The sequence below is a fragment of the Macrobrachium nipponense genome, chromosome 21 (assembly GCF_015104395.2).
Source record: "Macrobrachium nipponense isolate FS-2020 chromosome 21, ASM1510439v2, whole genome shotgun sequence".
Lineage (NCBI taxonomy): Eukaryota > Metazoa > Arthropoda > Malacostraca > Decapoda > Palaemonidae > Macrobrachium > Macrobrachium nipponense.
In genome coordinates this window covers 11,892,660-11,912,729 of record NC_087212.1, presented here as the reverse complement: position 1 = coordinate 11,912,729, position 20,070 = coordinate 11,892,660, and the positions used below count along the sequence as shown (strand labels likewise).

The 20,070-nt window shown below is 34.7% G+C and overlaps 1 protein-coding gene across 2 annotated transcripts in view; it reads left to right on the top strand.

The window, feature by feature from the left end:
- Positions 1–3,157: 3,157 nt before the first annotated feature.
- LOC135197797 (uncharacterized) overlaps positions 3,158–20,070 on the top strand; it is a 97,038-nt gene continuing 80,125 nt past the window's right edge. The window contains exon 1 of one of the 2 annotated variants that reach the window (XM_064224924.1): positions 3,158–3,322. The gene's annotated coding sequence lies outside the window, so the exon portion shown is untranslated. Of the gene's footprint in view, positions 3,444–20,070 lie in introns of both variants that reach the window. The other variant, XM_064224923.1, reaches the window with a different exon arrangement.

Sequence of the window (20,070 nt, the reverse complement as noted above, 5' to 3'; positions counted from 1 at the left end):
CCACGGCAAGTTTCGAAACATGAATCGAGAAGAAATGGAAAAAGCTCTTTTCTTTACTTCCATGGTGGGATTCCATCCCACGCACACAAGTAAGAGTGAGATAATACCGCTCAGTTCACCATGCTGCGAAGAAGAATAAACGCCCATTTCACCTCATACATAAATAAATATATCTGTCGAATTCAGATACATTTTACTAGAGCCGGAATAGATCCATCCCCGCCTTCATAATTAGAGTTTCGCACTAAAAAGATTATACGCAGAGATGTGACCGAGAAATTTAACAACACTAGATTACTTATATTTGGGAGTGCTTCGGACTTCTCGTTTCACTTGTTCCAGCTGAAGCTACAGTTTTCATATTGGATATTTAATGTTTTTGACAAGCATTGAAAAGCTATAAAACTTATAACGCAAATTAAAGGGAAAAGTTGTTTTTGCGTTTCTAAACGTAAAACATACAACCGTATTAAGGAATATATACTGGTGCCCGCCGTTTGTTTGTATGGTGATTTTACGTTGCATGTAACCAGTGGTTATTCAGCAACGGGACCAACGACTTTACATAACTTCCGAACCACGTCTAGAGTGAACTTCTTTCACCAGAAATACACATCTCTAACCCTTCAGTGGAAGGCCCGAGAATCGAACTTGCGGCCACCAAGGTGACAGGGCAAGACCATACCGATCACGCCACCGAGGTGCCTACCGTGAGCCCAGCTGACACTGTGTCCAAACCATCTCCATTGCCCTTCAATCATTCATCTGCTTATGTATATTCAGTCATTTCTCTTAGGTTATCATTTCTAACTTTATCCAGCCATCTGACTCCTTTTATTTTCCTTGAAACTTTATTCTCAAATCGACAAAATCATTTACTTACGAGTAAACTGTCTTACCTTGATTCACATCCGTAATTTTGATTTCGCAGACAATTTCAGCATATCTGATTTCCAAATCTTATTCAGCCTTCCTAAAGAGGTTGAAATAACATTGGATAAATGAGGTTAAATATTTAAGATATTTATGAACAACGATATCAGTAAGGGTTCTCTTGAGTTAGAGTTTAGTCAGACTAAAAAGAACAAATGTGACGTCATTATTCACTCTTAATGGGAGCAAAGAAACATTATAATCAGCAATCATTATAATAAATATGTTAAATGGACTTATATATTTGAATACTGTCATGACTCACAGTGAAAGAAGAGGACTAGACAACCGTGTACATTACACTTATCATAATCTCGCCCTACGAAGATCAATAACTAGACAACAAAGATCATCATCGGCTCACCTTCCCCTATAAGAGAGGCCTCCCTCCAGTTAAGGCCACCCCCAGTACCCGTATAGTGTATACGCAGATATTCCACCATTCTCAACACCTGCACGAAGGTGGTACAAACTCACCACGCAACCACCGCCCCCCCCCCCCCCCCCCCCCCACCCCCCCCCCCCCCCCCCTTCCGAGACAACAAAGATGGGAGAAGGAAGACTGTCGTCCCTTGCCAGGATATTCAGAGACTCATTTTGGAAATCTTCCAGTAATCTGGTCTATAAGTAAACCAGTCACTGGTCGGTGAAGTTCAAAATATGGAGGGCTTTATCTACAAGCAGTACCGTGGTTCCTCTACGCGATTCTCTGAATTCTAAACGCTTAATAACAAAACACTGGTTCAATCAACTAAAAACCTGCTGAATTTGCATGGTTGGTAGATGCAAGGAGCAGACTTACAATTATTATACATTTTGATTTTACTGATTTGCTACACCGTTGGCATGATATTGTGACGAAAGCTGTTAAAGATGCAGTAGTCCTCAAAAGGGCATATTGGAATTGGTTCTACTATCTCCAACAATTGTCTAAATCAACTGAAAAAAATGCATGCTCGCGCAATATTCATTTTGAGTCACTACCATTGTCAGGCAAAGCAAAATCTGAAATGACTGAAATTTCTGTAGCGTTTCAAAATGGACATGCATCGAAAAACAGCTCTCGCTGATGAAAATATCTTCTGGTAGGACAGTTAGACAGAAAGTGTGGTTTTAAGCGAATGTTTACAACACCAGCTTGGATAGCCTCATTACTGAGATATTGCACCATTTCAATGAACATACTCTTGCAATACTATCAGATTGTCACAGCGGTCTCGTCACAAATATGGAATGGTGACCAATATCTTTCTAGTCCCACAGGAAATTTGAATGAAGTATTCTATAGGTTTAGTCTCTAATGTTCACAAAAGAATACAGAAATTTATTTGCTTTATTCTATGGAATTCTGGCGATTAAGGGAGGTTCCACGCGATCGCGGAGACCGGTCGAAATATTTGCCAAAAAATAATTACAACTATTTTTCAAACTTAAGACAACTGTCAAGGATACAATTAACGATGCCGGTCTCGTCTGCACATGATGGGCGCGCATTATCGTCACTGGAGCTCATTTAAACATTGATTCTGCAGCTACAAAGAATCGCCTGTCAAATCCAGCTGTTACCACTGAAAACAGGTATCCACCAAACTAACGATATCAAAGATTAAGGCGTGCTTTTTTTTTATTCTTTTTTATGACGCTTTTGCGTTGTGCTGAATGCGCACATGTACGTTTAATATATTATTCTGTAGATTTATTGATAAGGGATTATACAAAACTAATGCTACATTTATGTATTACTCTGTATAGGTAATTAATTATACATACAACTGTATGTATAATTAAATCACCATATGTAATACATACTATAAGTCAGTCGGAAATTATAACGTCAATAGCCACCCATTTCCCCGCCCCCATTAACCCACAAGTATAAATATCTATATACGACTCTGCGGGGGAGGGAACTTGCACTTATTCATCTCTTATTGACGGGTGGCGGGACATGGCGACTTTCAAAGCACAGTATACTCGCGGAGCCAAAGGATATCTCTGACGCAGTTTTAGGAGATTCGTAAAACCAAGGTCTTGCGTAACACGTATTGCCCGAAGGTAACGAATCCAACACAACACGACTGTATCGATGACAATCAAACAAAACCTAATCGATTAAATTACGAATAAATGTCATAGCCATCATCTTACATTTCAGCCAACGTGCATGTATAATTTCGACCAAAATCACTGCGTGACCAAAGCGTACCGATATTTCAATCATTCATAGCATCATCCGGGATGAATGGGCGGAACCTGAATCACACGTCTGGCAGGAATCTGGCTGCCGGTAGTGAAAAGAAGACAAGAGCCTGAACCTAATGGAGTTGAGTGTAGCTGGCTGCCGGGGCGGTGATTCTGCGGGTAGACAGTCTGCTTGACTGTTTTGCAGGTCAGTGTGGGACAGAATTGTGACGAGTTGAGTATATTGCTGTGGTCTGTTTACGTTCATGGTGCGGGATGTATCTTTAACCGTTAAGTGGACAGTACCGTTTCCGTAATTGACAGTAAAGGTATGAGTTATATATAGCGTTATGTTATTAGTACAGACTAGAATTTTATAATTGCATATAGGTTCTGTACGTGTTAACTAATATATATATATATATATATATATATATATATATATATATATATATATATATATTGTATGCATGCATTTGTTTATAAATTGGTTTCGTAGCTTCAACTTTAAATTCAAAAACTTACTTATATATATATATATATATATATATATATATATATAGATATATATATATACATATATATCTTGTATGCATGCATTTGTTTTATAAATTTGTTTCGTAGCTTCAACTTTAAATTCAAAACATTATATATCTATATATATATATATATATATATATATATATATATATATATATTGTATGCATGCAATTGTTTATAAATTTGTTTCGTAGCTTCAACTTTAAATTTCAAAACATTAATATAGGCCTCATTAACATCCACGTGTTGCCCCAGCACTGCGCAATACCATTAATTACAGAAAAATCATCATTTAATTGTAAACGTTGCAGTTGTTTCAAACATTTCTTTTTAATTCAGGAACCAAAATTCTTGGGAGATAAAATTCAAGTATGATTTTGTCTTTCAATCACAATTTATAAATAACGAATACTCACTCTCTCTCTCTCTCTCTCTGTACATATATATGTATATATATAGTTTTTATATAATATATGTATACATATACACATAATTATGTAAAATTACACCGGTATATTATATATGTGTGTGTATATATATATATATAGTATATATATATATATATGTGTGTGTGTGTGTGTGTGTGTGTGTATACACGCGCGCGCGCAACGCACACACACACAGTATATATACACAGCCTTTGCAGTCTTACAGTGCAAGCTCATCTTCTTTAAGATAACAAAAACTGAACTGGAAGTCTCGTAAAAAAGCTAAGATAAATCAGCGCTGCCAATTTTACCAAGTCAAGACCTGAATTTAAGGGTCGGGTTTCTCCTCAAGTGGAAAAATTCTCCATGCCTTCACAAAGGTTAGTTACTTGTGGGGAAAAACTAAATAACTTTTAAAGAATATTTATGTTTGACTGCCTTAAACTGACTTGAGCAAGACTTTTCCTTTATTATTGGAAGCAGAAGTTGTTACTGAGAAGCTGAAAGTTAAATATACATTTTGTAAAGAGCGTATATTAGTTTGTAAAAGCTTGAGAACAAATCAATTATATTAGAAAGCTTCATCTGAGGTTAATATTGAATTTCTCCTTTCGAAAGCAAATCTTTTTGAAATCCACAAGCTTAATTAATTTTTTTGCCAAACTTAAATATCCATTTCAAATGATTTATGGTTAAGTTATACCTTAGTATGAGCACGTGTATATTTAATTCTACTCAAATAAACCCTCTCTCTGTCTGTCTGTCACACACACACACACACATACATATATATATATATATATATATATATATATATATTATATATATATATATATGTATGTATGTATGTATTGGCATAAGCAGTTCGCGATCCTGTGTAAGGTGCATTCATCTGATGCAGCGCTCAGCTCGTTTGCTATTATTGTTTAAAGCTCGCCAATGCACCCAGCTGCAGAAGCGAAATCACTGTCTGCTTGGGTCCAGGAAAAAAGGGGAGGGGCTAGCATCTTCATCCCTGAAAGCATGATATGGTGTAGTCTTCTGGTGCCACTTGCTCTAATTGGAAGACATGCACGTGAGCACGTGTTAAAAAAATTATATACATTATTTGTTTGTTTGTTTGGTGTTTTTATGTTGCAAGGGACCAGCGGTTATTCAGCAACGGGTCCAACGGCTTTACGTGACTTCCGAACCACGTCGAGAGTGAACTTCTCTCACCAGAAATACACATCTCTCACTCCTCAATGTAATGGCCGAGAATCGAACTCGCGACCACCTAGGTGGGACGCTAACACCATACTAACCACGCCACTGAGGCGCTTATATACATTCTTGAACACACATACTATCTACAGACATTTATATATATATATATATAATATATATATATATATATATATATATATACACACACACATACACATATACATATGTATATATAATATATATATATATATATATATACACCCATACATATACCACATAAACCACACACATACAAGCTTACCGCGCACTTAAACCCGGTGCTGCTGTCAGCCCTAACCTCCTGATTCCATACCTACCCCACCCCCACCTGAGGCGGACAAACAGGTTTGCAGGAGAGTGGACGTCTTCCCTGCCCTTCTGTTCCCCTACCTACCCCGCTCCCTCCCGTTGTGGACAAACCGGTTTGCAGGGGTACGGTGGCTGTGTCATGACACTTAACGTCTTGAATTCTTGGTTCTGTGGTTCGGCCCCATGAGTCGACGAATTTCCTGTCAACTAAAAAATTCCTCTCCGGTTAATATATATGATAATATATTAATTCCGAGGTAGAGCGAATTACATATTGATGGTCATTTGTATACTTATATAAACAAACACACATGACTGATATATTTTTACCTGAAGATGGTGACTACCAAACACCTTTTAATCTACCGCTTTAACTCCAACCCCTCTGGAGAGTGCGATCGTTAAATATGAAAGGAGTTTCACATTTGTTGTAGTACATGGGATCCCTTTTTCCCACTCGAAACACTGACCTGAATATATATATATATATATATATATATATATAGTATATATATATATATATATATATATATATAATATAATTTCGCCTCATAGATTCGGCATATTTACATTCATTATTGCAGTTTAGTTTTGTATGCGTGTATATATATATGTATATGTATATATATGTAAATATGTATATATATATACATATATGTATATGTATATAAAGGGCATACAGCAGGGTCCATAAAACACATCAACAAGGCCATAGTTTATTCAAACGAAACGTTTCGCACATATTCTATGTGCATTTTTAATCTGTAAATATAACATAAAAATCATTAAAATTTACAAAAAGACATTAAAAAAATATTAAGAGAAAAAAAAAAGTTATTATTAAAAACTTTTAAAATTAACGTTATTTAAAAAGGTTACAGTAAAAAAGACCCAGTGCTCACCAAACCATTCAGAGGAGAAGGAGAAGAACGAATGACCAAGATTTGACACCACCCTAGACTTCAGTTATGCGAGATAAAGAGGAGAGGCGGAAACGTTAGAGTTTAAAGAAGGAACAAGCCGTTTGATGTATAATGACTCAAGGGTAGTTAAGTAATCACTATGGCTCGTACCACCAATAATGGAGAAATGCTTTTTGTTGACTTCAATTTTACATATAGAGGCATGGTTCTTTATATTAGACAATTCGGGTTTACTCAGTTTCTGGCCCGTTCTATAACTGTATCCCAAATGGCTACAATATCTCAACTGCAGTAACCTGCGACAAGATCCAACATAAATACCGGGGCATCCCGGCACTTGAATTTATAAATAATGTTGGACCTCATGAAGGCCTGCAGCTTGTCCTTGTAGTTAAAAAATACGCCAATCTTAAGTGGATCGATTGGAATTAATTGACTATTAAGGCATCCAAATTCATGTTCAATTATTTGTTTAATTTTTGGTTGCAAAGTTGTTGTCCGAAATAAACGGGATTGTGGCAAATATATTTTTCTTTGGGACAACAACTTTGCAACCAAAATTAAACAAATAATTGAACATGAATTTGGATGCCTTAATATTCAATTAATTCCAATCAATCCACTCAAGATTGGCGCATTCTTTAACTACAAGGGACAAGCTGCAGGCCTTCATGAGGTCCAACATTATTTATAAATTCAAGTGCCCGGGATAACCCCGGTATTTATGTTGGATCTTGTCGCAGGTTACTGCAGTTGAGATATTGTAGCCATATGGGATACAGTTATAGAACGGGCCAGAAACTGAGTAAACCCGAATTGTCTAATATAAAGAACCATGCCTCTATATGTAAAATTGAAGTCAACAAAAAGCATTTCTCCATTATTGGTGGTACGAGCCATAGTGATTACTTAATTACCCTTGAGTCATTATACATCTAACGGCTTGTTCCTTCTTTAACTCAAACGTTTCCGCCTCTCCTCTTTATCTCGCATAACTGAAGTCGTAGATTGGTGTCAAATCTTGGTCATTCGTTCTTCTCCTTCTCCTCTGAATGGTTTGGTGAGCACTGGGTCTTTTTACTGTAACCTTTTTAAATAATGTTAATTTTAAAAGTTTTTAATAATAACTTTTTTTTTCTCTTAATATTTTTTAAATGTCTTTTTGTAAATTTTAATGATTTTTATGTTATATTTACAGATTGAAAATGCACATAGAACATGTGCGAAACGTTTCGTTTGAATAAACTATGGCCTTGTTGATGTGTTTTATGGACCCTGCTGTATGCCTTTTCATATCTTCACCTGGAATCCGTGTATATGTATATGTATATATATATAATATATATATATATATATATATATATATATATATATATACATATATAATTTCGCCTCATAGATTCGGCATATTTACATTCATTATAGCAGTTTAGTTTTGTATGCGTGTATATATATATATATATATATATATATATATATCTATATATATATATTATATATATAAATAATATATATATATATATATATATATATTACTACTATATACGTATATATATATATATATATATATATATATATACATATATATAGATATATATATATAGTACATATATACATATATATATATATATGTATATATATATATTATATAGATATATATACGTATATATAATATATATATATATATATATATATATAGTATATATATACATATATATGTATATATATACTATATATATATATATATATATATATATATATATATAGTGTAATATATATATATATATATATATATATATATATATATATAAATACGCATACAGAACTAAATTGCAATAATGAATCTAAATATGCCAAATCTGTGAGGCGAAATTATGTTAGCATGAAAGTGCGTGACAGACGTTTCCCATTTTCAGTTACCTCTCCCATGTGATTTTAATTAACCCATGAACCTTCTTACACGCAAAACCGTTCATATATATTGTATATATATACAATCATATGAAAAGCATTGGTGATACAAACCGTGTTGAGAAAGTATCTATATGTATTCAATTACTGAACAAACGTATTTTTTTTTTATTTCAAATGAAGTGTCAATTAGTAGGATACAATGAATGCACATTATAACAGTAATTAAGAGTAATGCTGCATAGTGCACACCAACACATTTTTAGTGGCTCTTTTGTTGTCGTTTTTCCATGAATGATAATGTGCAAACGAGATTCTTTCTTAGAGAGTGTCAGACGCTTATTATCACTTGCATCCAAACGGTTTTAGGATTTTGTATATAGTAAGAGAAGATTAGGAACGTGCATATTTTACTTTCTCATGGTAAATCTATAGCACCATTACACTGGCTATCATGTCTCGTACCCACAGGTTTAGGGCTTCGTACCCCTTGGGGGGTATACAGATTCCCTGCCCCAGGTTAAGAACCACTGATATATATATATATATATATATATATATATATATATATATATATATATATATATATATATATATATATATATATATATATATATATATATATATATATATATACCATAAGAACCGAGGTTCAGATCCTGCTCGACGTTGGAAGGCTCTGTCACAGGAGTTCCATACACTGGGACCAGAACGGTGTGTGTATGTATGTATATATATATATATATATATATATATACATATACATATACACACACACACATACACATGTATATTATATATATCACACATATATATGCAGAGAGAGAGAGAGAGAGAGAGAGAATGAAAAGATTCTTGTTGGTAATGAGATCGCTAGCGGGATGTTGCATTATGGCGATGATGGTGTATAGTACGAGTATACTAGATGGACGACCTGAGAGCGCGTGGCATCACCGAGTCTATGGAAAGAAATTCCTTGGGGGAATGGGAGACAAGAATAAGTTTCTCTTTATAAGGGGGAAAGGGAGCATGGAGACCTTTTAAATCTATAAAGAAACACTTGTTTAGAATAGGTGGCAAGGGTCTGTGGAAATGTACTGCTTTTGAGAGAAGAGGTGCCGACTGGTAAGAACTAGGATATTAGAAAACTGAAGCACTTTTATGATTTCTTATTATAATACAATTGTACATGCGATAAGTTGCAAGACTACACACACACACACATATATTTATATATCCATATAGTATAAATAAATAAATAAAGTAAATAATATATATATTAGTCATTATGGAAACTACTGAGAATGTATGAAGTCTATTAAATTCTACTCAAAGTTTTTATGAATGAAGATAACTCTCTATCTCGCACTCCCCACCACGGGGCAGATTGCTCTGGTGGTAAAAGTAAGCCTGGAGCTACAACTGAGGCCAGCGCCATCTTCCGGATAGTTTAACGCGTTTCTCGATGGAGTGATGAGGAAAGTTAGCGATAGTGAAAAACACAAGTACAAGCTGACGTAAAGAAGCGGGATGCTGAAGGCACGAGGAATGACAAAAGTTTACACATGATGCAGTCAGGACTGGTTATCTAGGCCAGTTAAGGACGATGGCGGAAGAGTTTGAAGGCCTACAAAATGCGAAAATGAAATTACATAGTAACTAGAAACGCAACTCAGGGCAGAAGGGTGAATCGTGAAAGTGAATGGAAATAATAAATCATACCAGTTCAACAAAACGTTTGCAAATTTAATTTTTCATTATTTTTTTTTTACGGCCTATTCAACCTAAGGGAGTTGGCGGTTAATATGTCATCTTCAATCTCTTGTTTCTAGGAAGTATTTCTAATAGTGGTCTAACCGACTAAGAAATACTTGCTCGCATTAAATGCAACAGAGTGAGACGTTTACTACAATATGGTGGCGGAAATGAAGGAAAAAATTCTTGTGCAAATTCGATTACTGGTACAACAGGTGGGAGGGGGGCCAAAACATAGCAGGGATGTGGCTGAGCTGTGATAAATCCGCATCCTTTCGCATTTAATCTCCCCTTTTGTGAATAAAAAGTGCATGGAAAAATCATACTTGGTGTTGTCTCCTATGGAGGTATTGTAAACTATTTCTGATGTCACGGACGACAACCTAACGAACAATTATTCTGAAATATTTAAATTTAATGCAAATTTTTTTCCCTCAAAATTACCTAATATTAACGTATATTTTACATTATATATATCTACGTACATACAATATATATATATATATATATATATATATAATACTCAGACGTCAACGCCATAACGAAGAGAAATATGGCGAGGAAACAGGAGACCAAATGGCCTTTCCATGGGCTAACGAAATGTAAACCGTTTTATTTGGTTAAATGTACAGGTTGGTAAACAGGAACAACTAAAAGCTGACGTTATTTGGAAAAGTTTGCGTGTGTCTCCCTTTCTAAAATTCGCAAATGCTAATATATATATATATATATATATATATATATATATATATATATATATATATATATATATATATATATATATATATATATATATATATATATGTATAAAACCTTCCATTTCACGTTCAAACAGACATTTCAACATTCTGCATACCAAAATTCTTCGCGTAACACTAAATCAGAAGAACTATAAAATGCACTAAATTATGTAGCAACGACTTCTGCTGAATTATTACCAAAGTATATCTATGGTGCCTATTTTGTAGCCTTTATTGCAACATATCTAGAATGTTTACTGGCATGATCAATCAATGGGGAAGGAAGAATGTCGCCTTCTAAATCCCATATTGCCTATTTTAGAACTGGGTTCACTGGCACGAAACATTCACTACTTGATAATACTACAATAAACTTGAGCATGATACATGACCTACAACGAATTTCCTGATCGTCAGAGTATATTCAGAGTACATGACAGAGAGTTTGAATAAATTATCTCTTGAATAATTTCTGTATAGACTTTGCTGCTACAACAATAGTTGTCCAAGAAAATGTTTAGCTTTAAACATAATAAATATTAGAAGAGATAATATACAGTGTAGAAAGACACACAGTAATCCTTAAAAATTAAATTAGAAAGAAATTTTAATTTAAATAATGATTTTCATTTTATCACTTAACATCATGACAAATCAATTTATGAATTATATATATATATATATATATATATATTATATATATATATATATATATGTGTGTGTGTGTGTGTGTGTGTGTATCATATCATATATCATATCATATATATACATATAATCAGTGTTGTACTCACAAACAGAACAGATAAGGGAATGTGCTGAATGAGATGGAGAAAGGTCGAGTACTTCAAAATTCATTTCAGTAGGAAGGGAATTTTTTAAAAGAAAAATATATTTATCTCCTTTTGGTTTAAGGCGCAATGAGTTAAGAATGCTAGGTTGTTAATCAGCTGTGACCGGTCTCGGTCACGGTGGATAAGGTATGGGGCAACGAACTTACCCCAAAAACATTTTACTATGGGGATCAGGCTTCTAGGTGTATGTATGTTTATACACACACACATATAGTATAACATATGTATATATATATATATATATATATAGATATATATATATATATATATGTATATATATATGGTAGAAGGTGAGTTAAACTGGGAGTTTGAACCAGTAGAAATAAACTACGAAAGTCCTTGTTCAAAATCCCAGTTTCACTCACCTTCTACCGTGGATTTAAGGGTGTCCTCAAGCCCGTGTTCCTTCGTGCTACATTGGATATATATGTGTAATATAGTGAGTGTGCATTCTGTAATTGGAAAGTAGAAATGACAGCCTCCAATATGTAACAGGCTGTCATGTGAAAGCAGTAAACTATTATAGATTTATTGACGCAATCTTGGTCTGAACGACATTCAAGCAAACCTGTCTTGTACACGATTGCTGAAGCATTTGGATGACAAGGTTTTAATATCTATGACTTTTGACAAGCGCCTTGTTTTCATAGGCAAGTTTTCTCAATATGAGAGAAAATATTCGGAGCAATCCTACCTCCGCGGCGTTTCCTTGTGCTCCTTCTCTAGCACGTTTGCTTTCAGAATCCTTTAACAATTTCAGTACGTCACTGTACCCCGCCAATGCAAATGTGTTCCACGTTTTACAAACGTCATATCTAACAACACTATCCAGAATTGAATTTACCCTCGAATTGAGCCATATTCTCAAATTGTATTCCGAATACTTTTAAGCTTATAAACTTGGCTATTTTTTCTTTTTCAAACCAATATTCCATTATTTTGTGGGAATAATTCTCCATATATATATATATATATATATATATATATATATATATATATATATATATATATATATATATATATATATATATATATATATATATATATATATATATACTTTTTTTTGCCTAGAAAATTGCCATAATATGAGACCGGTAATTTCAGGAAATAGGCTTAATGCCCGTTTTTCCAAGTAATTAGTAATTGACCAGTCATTAGTTTATCAAGTGGAAAATATGCCTAATGCGTATTTTGCCTAATGCCGCTTACATGCACATTCATGTGTGTGCGCACGTGCATGAGTAATTGTTTGATGGCCACATCACGCTACATTCACCCACAACAGTTTTTAAAGTTTTCTAATAACAGTAATGCCAGAGGAAGTACAATAAAAGTGGTTTAGTTTCTTTTACAATTACGCGCTCACTTTCTAGGAAAGTTAACTCGGTGCTAGCGCTCACGTACAAATGAACTGCAAAAAATGCAAAATAACTATGTCGGCATTCTAAGATATAATAAAATAATACGTAACCCAACAAACTCTTAAAACATACGACTACGAACTGTGACACTCCCAAAGATGAAGGTAGGGGGAAAAGGTTAGCGACCCTACTACTATATATATATATATATATATATATATATATATATATATATATATATATATATATATATATATATAACACACACACAGATGTTGCCGAAACTTGCAACACGCCATTGTTTTTTCCAATCATTCGACAATGAATCATATACCAAGACACGAATGCCAGTCGAGTACGTAAAAGCCAGTACTAAGGTACACACATAACTAAACTAAAAGTTTACAATTACGTTTGTAAACACAAACCTGACCTTAAAAAAACCACGCAACCTGCTCTTAAAATGTTTTCCACTTTAATTTATGAATGGACAAATAAAATTCCTTATTTTTATTTTACGAGCTCATAAATTACCCTAAAACGTTCTTCATGTTTCGCAATTACATTTGCTCGTCCGAATAAACACAATATGCCCCAGCTTCTAGAGCTAATTAAGCTCGCTTTCAAGTTACATTACCTCATAAACAAACTCATTATGATCATCCTTGACATTACTTCACAAAATCAGTGGCTCAACAGTCACGGAAGAAAACTTTCTAAAACTAGTTTTAAATTCTCATGCCTATTACAGCACTGCACAAGCATACGCACCACGTAAATGCTTAATGTAGCTCTGAACTCTGTTTACCTCACCTTTATCAAGTTTATTAGCATTACGTAAATTAACTTTATCCTATTTTGTTACGTCACGGCAAAGCACATTCATCTGCAGCGGGATAATGGTCAATGACTCTCTCTCTCTCTCTCTCTCTCTCTCTCTCTCTCTCTCTCTCTCTCTCTCTCTCTCTCTCTCTCTCTCTCTCTCTCTGACCATTTTATAAAAGCAAAATTCTAAATAGAACGGACAATGTCGCCATTTTCTAGCACAGGTTGAAGCAACAGAGGTATCTTTTATATAGCGGAACGTCAAAAGTCAGAAAAAGCAGATGCAAAAAAAAGAATTCCAAATCTCGCGAAAAAAAATCACACCTAATAAAATATATGAATTCGTAGTAACTGAATAACTGCAATTCATATGAATCTTCCTCGTAAAAGCAAAACATTATGCTGCATTGCAACAGCACGAACACAGACCTTCCAGTCCTTGGCCTCGGGTTATTGCTTTTCCCAAAATTACTGTTTTCGGGGAAAATCCTGCGTGATGTATAAGGCCACCCATAAAACCTAGTTATCCCAACGTTTTTATTGATGTCGTATATTTTATTTCTTCCTTTGAGGAAGAGGAAAAGGGAGAAAGGAGCAGTTGGAGGTGCCAGAAAAGAGAGAGAGAGAGAGAGAGAGAGAGAGAGAGAGAGAGAGTTTGTTCTCGTTTGATGTGTTGTTTATCATTTTACCCGGACGTTTGATTATTATATTCAAGTACTTGAAGCCTAAACATACACGTGGTTGTATGCTGTTAAATACGTATGTATGTATGTATGTATGTATGTATGTTGCATGAAGGGACCTTCATTCAAACTTCCACATGGTAAGCAACCTTCTCAAGGACGGGACTTGACGTCTCAACCATCTTTTGTATAAACGTCAGTTTTGACTGTATTGGTACATTAACATATATATCACCCCAACGCGCAGTTAATCTCAACTACGTTCGTCTGTCTAATATAATGGAAATTAATACAGGCGAAATGGCATTAAATCAGTTTGTATCTCTGTTGCGACAGATCAAATGCTTCAATGTATGCCTGCAAGTATATTATGGTACATGGAAATATACATACAAACGCATATTTATATACGCGACCCATGTGCATAAACCCCAATAAAAAAGGAAGACGTAAAACAAAAAATGGAAATGTAAGGCCACATGGAAGAGACTGTTGCAAAACAAGCATAATATTCTCTTGATATGTAACAGTAATAAAAAACAAAAAATTTTTGTCCCTAACATGATCCTTAAGAAGTCACATGAGGGCACGAAAAGCATTACTTCTTATATCGTATCTGTGCATAAAGGGCAGCTATAAAACATGTGTGGTTTAAAAATATAATTCCTAGAGTAGTCTTTAATTCTTTCACTGTTATAGAATATGAAAGTTAAGAGAGAGAGAGAGAGAGAGAGAGAGAGAGAGAGAGAGAGAGAGAGAGAGGAGAATAACATTAGGATAATGTGGTGACCAGGTAGTACACCGAATAAGGAAAACTTACACAAAAAAAAAAACGCGACACAAATACAATAGCAGCGCATGAAAAAAAAGCAAAACTCGTACATTTCCAAAAACTTAGAAAGAAATGTAGTTGTAAATGATAAGTTGGTAACCCTTAACAATGTTTATTGTCACTTGTCGCTCTAGTCTTATATAGCAGTAAAAGCCATCATGAAAGATTCTGAACATGAGAAGCACCAGACTAAACCAGTGTGCGAGGTCTTGTCTTTGGGTACAGGCTGGAGACAGTTATGTATAAGAGGATTGTCGTAAGGAAATCAGATACATAATATTCTTAGCGTAGGACTGAAGGGGATTTGAAAACAATGAAGTAAGGTATATATCGTAGTTCTCAAAAACATGGCAGTCAAGAGGACAGGTATTGAAAAAGCTTATGAGATAAATTAGCATATTTCTTACAAAAGAACGGTTTGTGTAAGATGTGTTTAGAATGGAGAGAGAAAGGCTGAAGAAAATGAACTGAAATCAGGATCGTATAAAAATAAAACTTGGGGTGAAGGGGGACACTCCATTCTACGCAACACTAGTGACAACAACGAACTGATGTTTTAAAACTAGAATTTATAAACTATGTTAATATATTTATATATTTTCCTCTTAGCTTTTCGTCATTACTTTTACTCTTACCATCTTAATGTTATTCTTATCTAATCAATCAAATTATCGCACTGAGCTTCTTCCGGCAGCATAAATAAGCTTCACACACCAAGATTTCCAAATAGGTGAACAGCTCTCGCTTGACTCCAACCTCCATAATTAAGCTCAATTAGATTTTCTGCAATTTACCACTAAACGGAAAGGATCTGAGTAATCCAGAACCTTCAGAAGTTAAGCCGTGCGGCTTTCTTTAGTTTAGGGGCTCTGACCAATTAAAAGTCCTTACTTGGACTTTGTGGTTGGAATGGTTTCCTTGCAGCCGGTGCCGGAAACCTTTTAGTTGAACGTAGATAGAAGAAGGGCAGCTTGAAAATATATTGGCGTCTGTCTGAGTAAGCGGATGAATATGAGTAACAGAGAGAGACAGAATATTATTCATGATTAACCTGAAATGTAATTAGAGCCTTAAAATGCTTTTGAAGAAGAAATACTTTCCTCTATAAATACTCTTGCAAATGATCCGCCTCCTTTTAAAAAGCGCCATTTCCTTGTTTAACATACCGAGAAGCACTCCACTTTTACAAATGAGTTCAACAATCAGACCTAGATTTCAATTATCCCAACACGAGATATGGCTTGAGGATTTTCTGGCGCCGACTCTCTCTCTCTCTCTCTCTCTCTCTCTCTCTCTCTCAGCCCATCTATGGAACGTTCCTGGCATGGTGCCAATATGCTTTCTCTCTCTCTCTCTCTCTCTCTCTCTCTCTTTCTATACTGGTACGAACTCAAAAACACGGCGTCAGCCCTTCCTAGCCAGCATCATAAGCAAGGCGTTTCACTCTTATTTATTTATTTTTTTATTTATATTCGTTCTCCTTATACTCTATCTTTGAATGTTACGTCATGTCAGTTTCTTTTCCCACGCGTGGATTCCGTCTGTGCCTTGAATATACGGCGGCACCTCGATTGCCTTAGTTTCTCATGCAACGTTGCAATTGATCGCTTGATCCTCCTCCTCCGCTCCAAGACATAACCTGGCAGTTCACCAGTTTTTCTTTCTTTCATCCCTTCCTTCTATCTCTTTGTCCAAAGAATTATTATCGTTATTATCCTGCCGTCTCAGGGGACTTACAGACTGAGACTATAAAGGTCCGTTCTGAAGGAGAGAGTGTATGTGTACGCAATCGTACAGTTCGTACTTTCATATCTATTTGTACACAAAATCAAAGAAAACACACATACGCACGAATGAATGTTAAAGCTCTAGTATTACGTCTGGCAAGTTTATTGATGATATATGAGAATTTTCGGCAAAAAACCAGACAATTCATAAAACAACTTTGTAACCTGAGGTAAAATTAACTTCAAAGATGAATATGACTTATTTCTAGGAGCTACCTCTATTGATATCAGATGGTGCCATCAAGAATTCTAAGATAATGTTTTGCCAGTCATGGAACAGAAAACATGTACTTGAGCAATCCAGAGTTAAAGCTAGATTCTATAGTCTATTCAGAATTATACCTAGATCATTTGTGGGGAAACAGCTTGACACGAAGGCTTAAATCGGTTACTGAAAATAAACTGACAGATATTCAGGTCTGGCGTGGGTGGGTATAGCTTCCCAACTTCATGGTGTCTTATAATAATAATAATAATAAGGGTAAAAGAGAGAGAGAGGTGAGTAAAGGAAATGAAGCTGCATTTGCTTGTGTGTGTGTTATCTTAAAACTCGCATTTTTTTCTATTAACTATACATTTTAATTAAATGAATTCTGTAAAAGAGATTCAAAACCTTTAACCATTATTATTCAGTCTCACAGACTGAAAACATTGTGGTGTACATGAAGTTAATATCTGTTAATTTCTTGCAAGTAACTGCAATGTTAAAAAGGTATAATATGCTGTTTGTATTTACTGAAGAAATACCAGTGAAAAGGATTTGTTAGAATCTAGAGTAGCGCAATAGTGCTAATCCATTATTTTGCTACTTTGCAATACTGTACAAAACCAACAAATCTAGTTTCAAAAACTATACAATAATGTTAATCATTGGTTTGGTTGTTGTAACAGACATAATCATCATCAGCATCATCATAAACAACAAATACATTGCCTTGAAAATTATTACTGAACCAACATAATGTATTTCTATCAACAAAGCTTACTTCCGTACTCGATTATAGCACTGCATTACAGTTGTGATCCATTATATTGCCACTGTGCACAGATGTTTACATAAAAATTAGTGCACAGATGTTTACATAAAAATTACATCAACAGAGCAAAACAAATTCAATTCTTGAAACTGCGAGTTAATATACACAAAATAAAGAAGATATAAAAAGCATACTTAGGATATAAAACCTGAGGACTCGCAAAAACGAACTGGATATTACCTTGGTTTTATTCTAAAAACTAGGGGGTGGGTTAAGCTTTCCAGAAAAACCAAGTTTTTCCTTTTTTTCCCACAGTGCAATAATCATACCGATGATTTCCAACCGCAAATCAATAACTACGACCAATAAAAAAAAAAAGTTTGACATCTGACTCACTGCAGAACAATGCAAGACGTATTATTGACCACTTATGAGTAGAACAGCCATAACGTTTGGTGACTTTTAAAACTCTATAAAAAGTCCAAACATTAAAGAGAAAAACTGGACGATATCGTCATGGCCATTCCGGATAGAAATAGAATCGTCGATGAACATGAAAAACCAGGCAATAAAAGTCTCCTGGAGTGAATAAAAGTGAGTCATAACGAGCGAGCTGTTTCGAGAGAGAAGCGAAAGGTATTATTTTATACCAAATCACAGTAAATGAACAATAAAGTCACTCTAAGAGTAAATCTTAAAGTCAAACGTTTCGGCCATCCCGAAAATCCCGGAAGCGAGTTTTGGCAATAAATGTTTAGGTCCCCTCGCACAAATCGCAATATTAAACGTTTTTGTCAAGTCAGTCTGGAACTAAATGACAAATTAGTCACTTTCAAAACAGTAAAACAACTGCGTGGTGAAATGGAAGGCAAACTTTCAGCGCATTTCAAAGTAAAGTTGCACAATAACGTTGAGTCATCATCACATAATTCAGCCACGACTTTATGGGGGAAAAAACTACTGTAATTGTTGACTTTTACGCTGAAGTAACCTGAAAGCTAATTCTGTTTTCTGTTTTCGTGCATAAAATTTCCCGCTTTACATCAAAATGGAGTATTTTCATGTAACTACTCTAAATTGACACATACCCGAGTAGGTGCCCTTCTAAGCTGAAAATGCATGGACCCTGAGTGAATTTATAATCAGACTGAACGATATGTAACTAAGCTACAGCGAATGCAAAAGACATAATTATATCTGTATATACTATCACCGTTAACAGATGAAATCACCGAGTAATGATCAAGTCCTTTAAACGTTAAAATTAAGCAAACCAGACCATTAAGATATATAATCAATCACACGAAGACGACATATCGACTGAAGTGTCAAACTGACAAATGGGTTTCAGCTTGTTAACTGTTTGTTAATCACTCATTCATTTCCCTGTTGACATTTTACTGAAGCCTTTCATGCCTCTTTTTTTTTTCTGGCGCTTTCTTTGGGATTCAACCCTAATCATTTATTCATTTTATTCTATTTACCTATATCTTTCTGGTTTCCAGTCTCATCAGTCACGACAATAAAAAAAATTAAATATTCACGTCACCGCCATTTCATTGTACATTCAACTCTCTTATATTCATACCATTGCTTGTCCCTCGTAATGATCATCGCAGGTCTAATTCATGATTAAGCCATTATACTTTACGCGTTTTCTGAAACTGAAGGAAAATTAAATGTAAAATAAAAGTAAGATCAATCAAAATTCAAAATCACTTTCTATTGCAATAGCAGTAGCAATAATAATACTGGGAGCCTATAAATACTGACTAACAACCCCATTCCA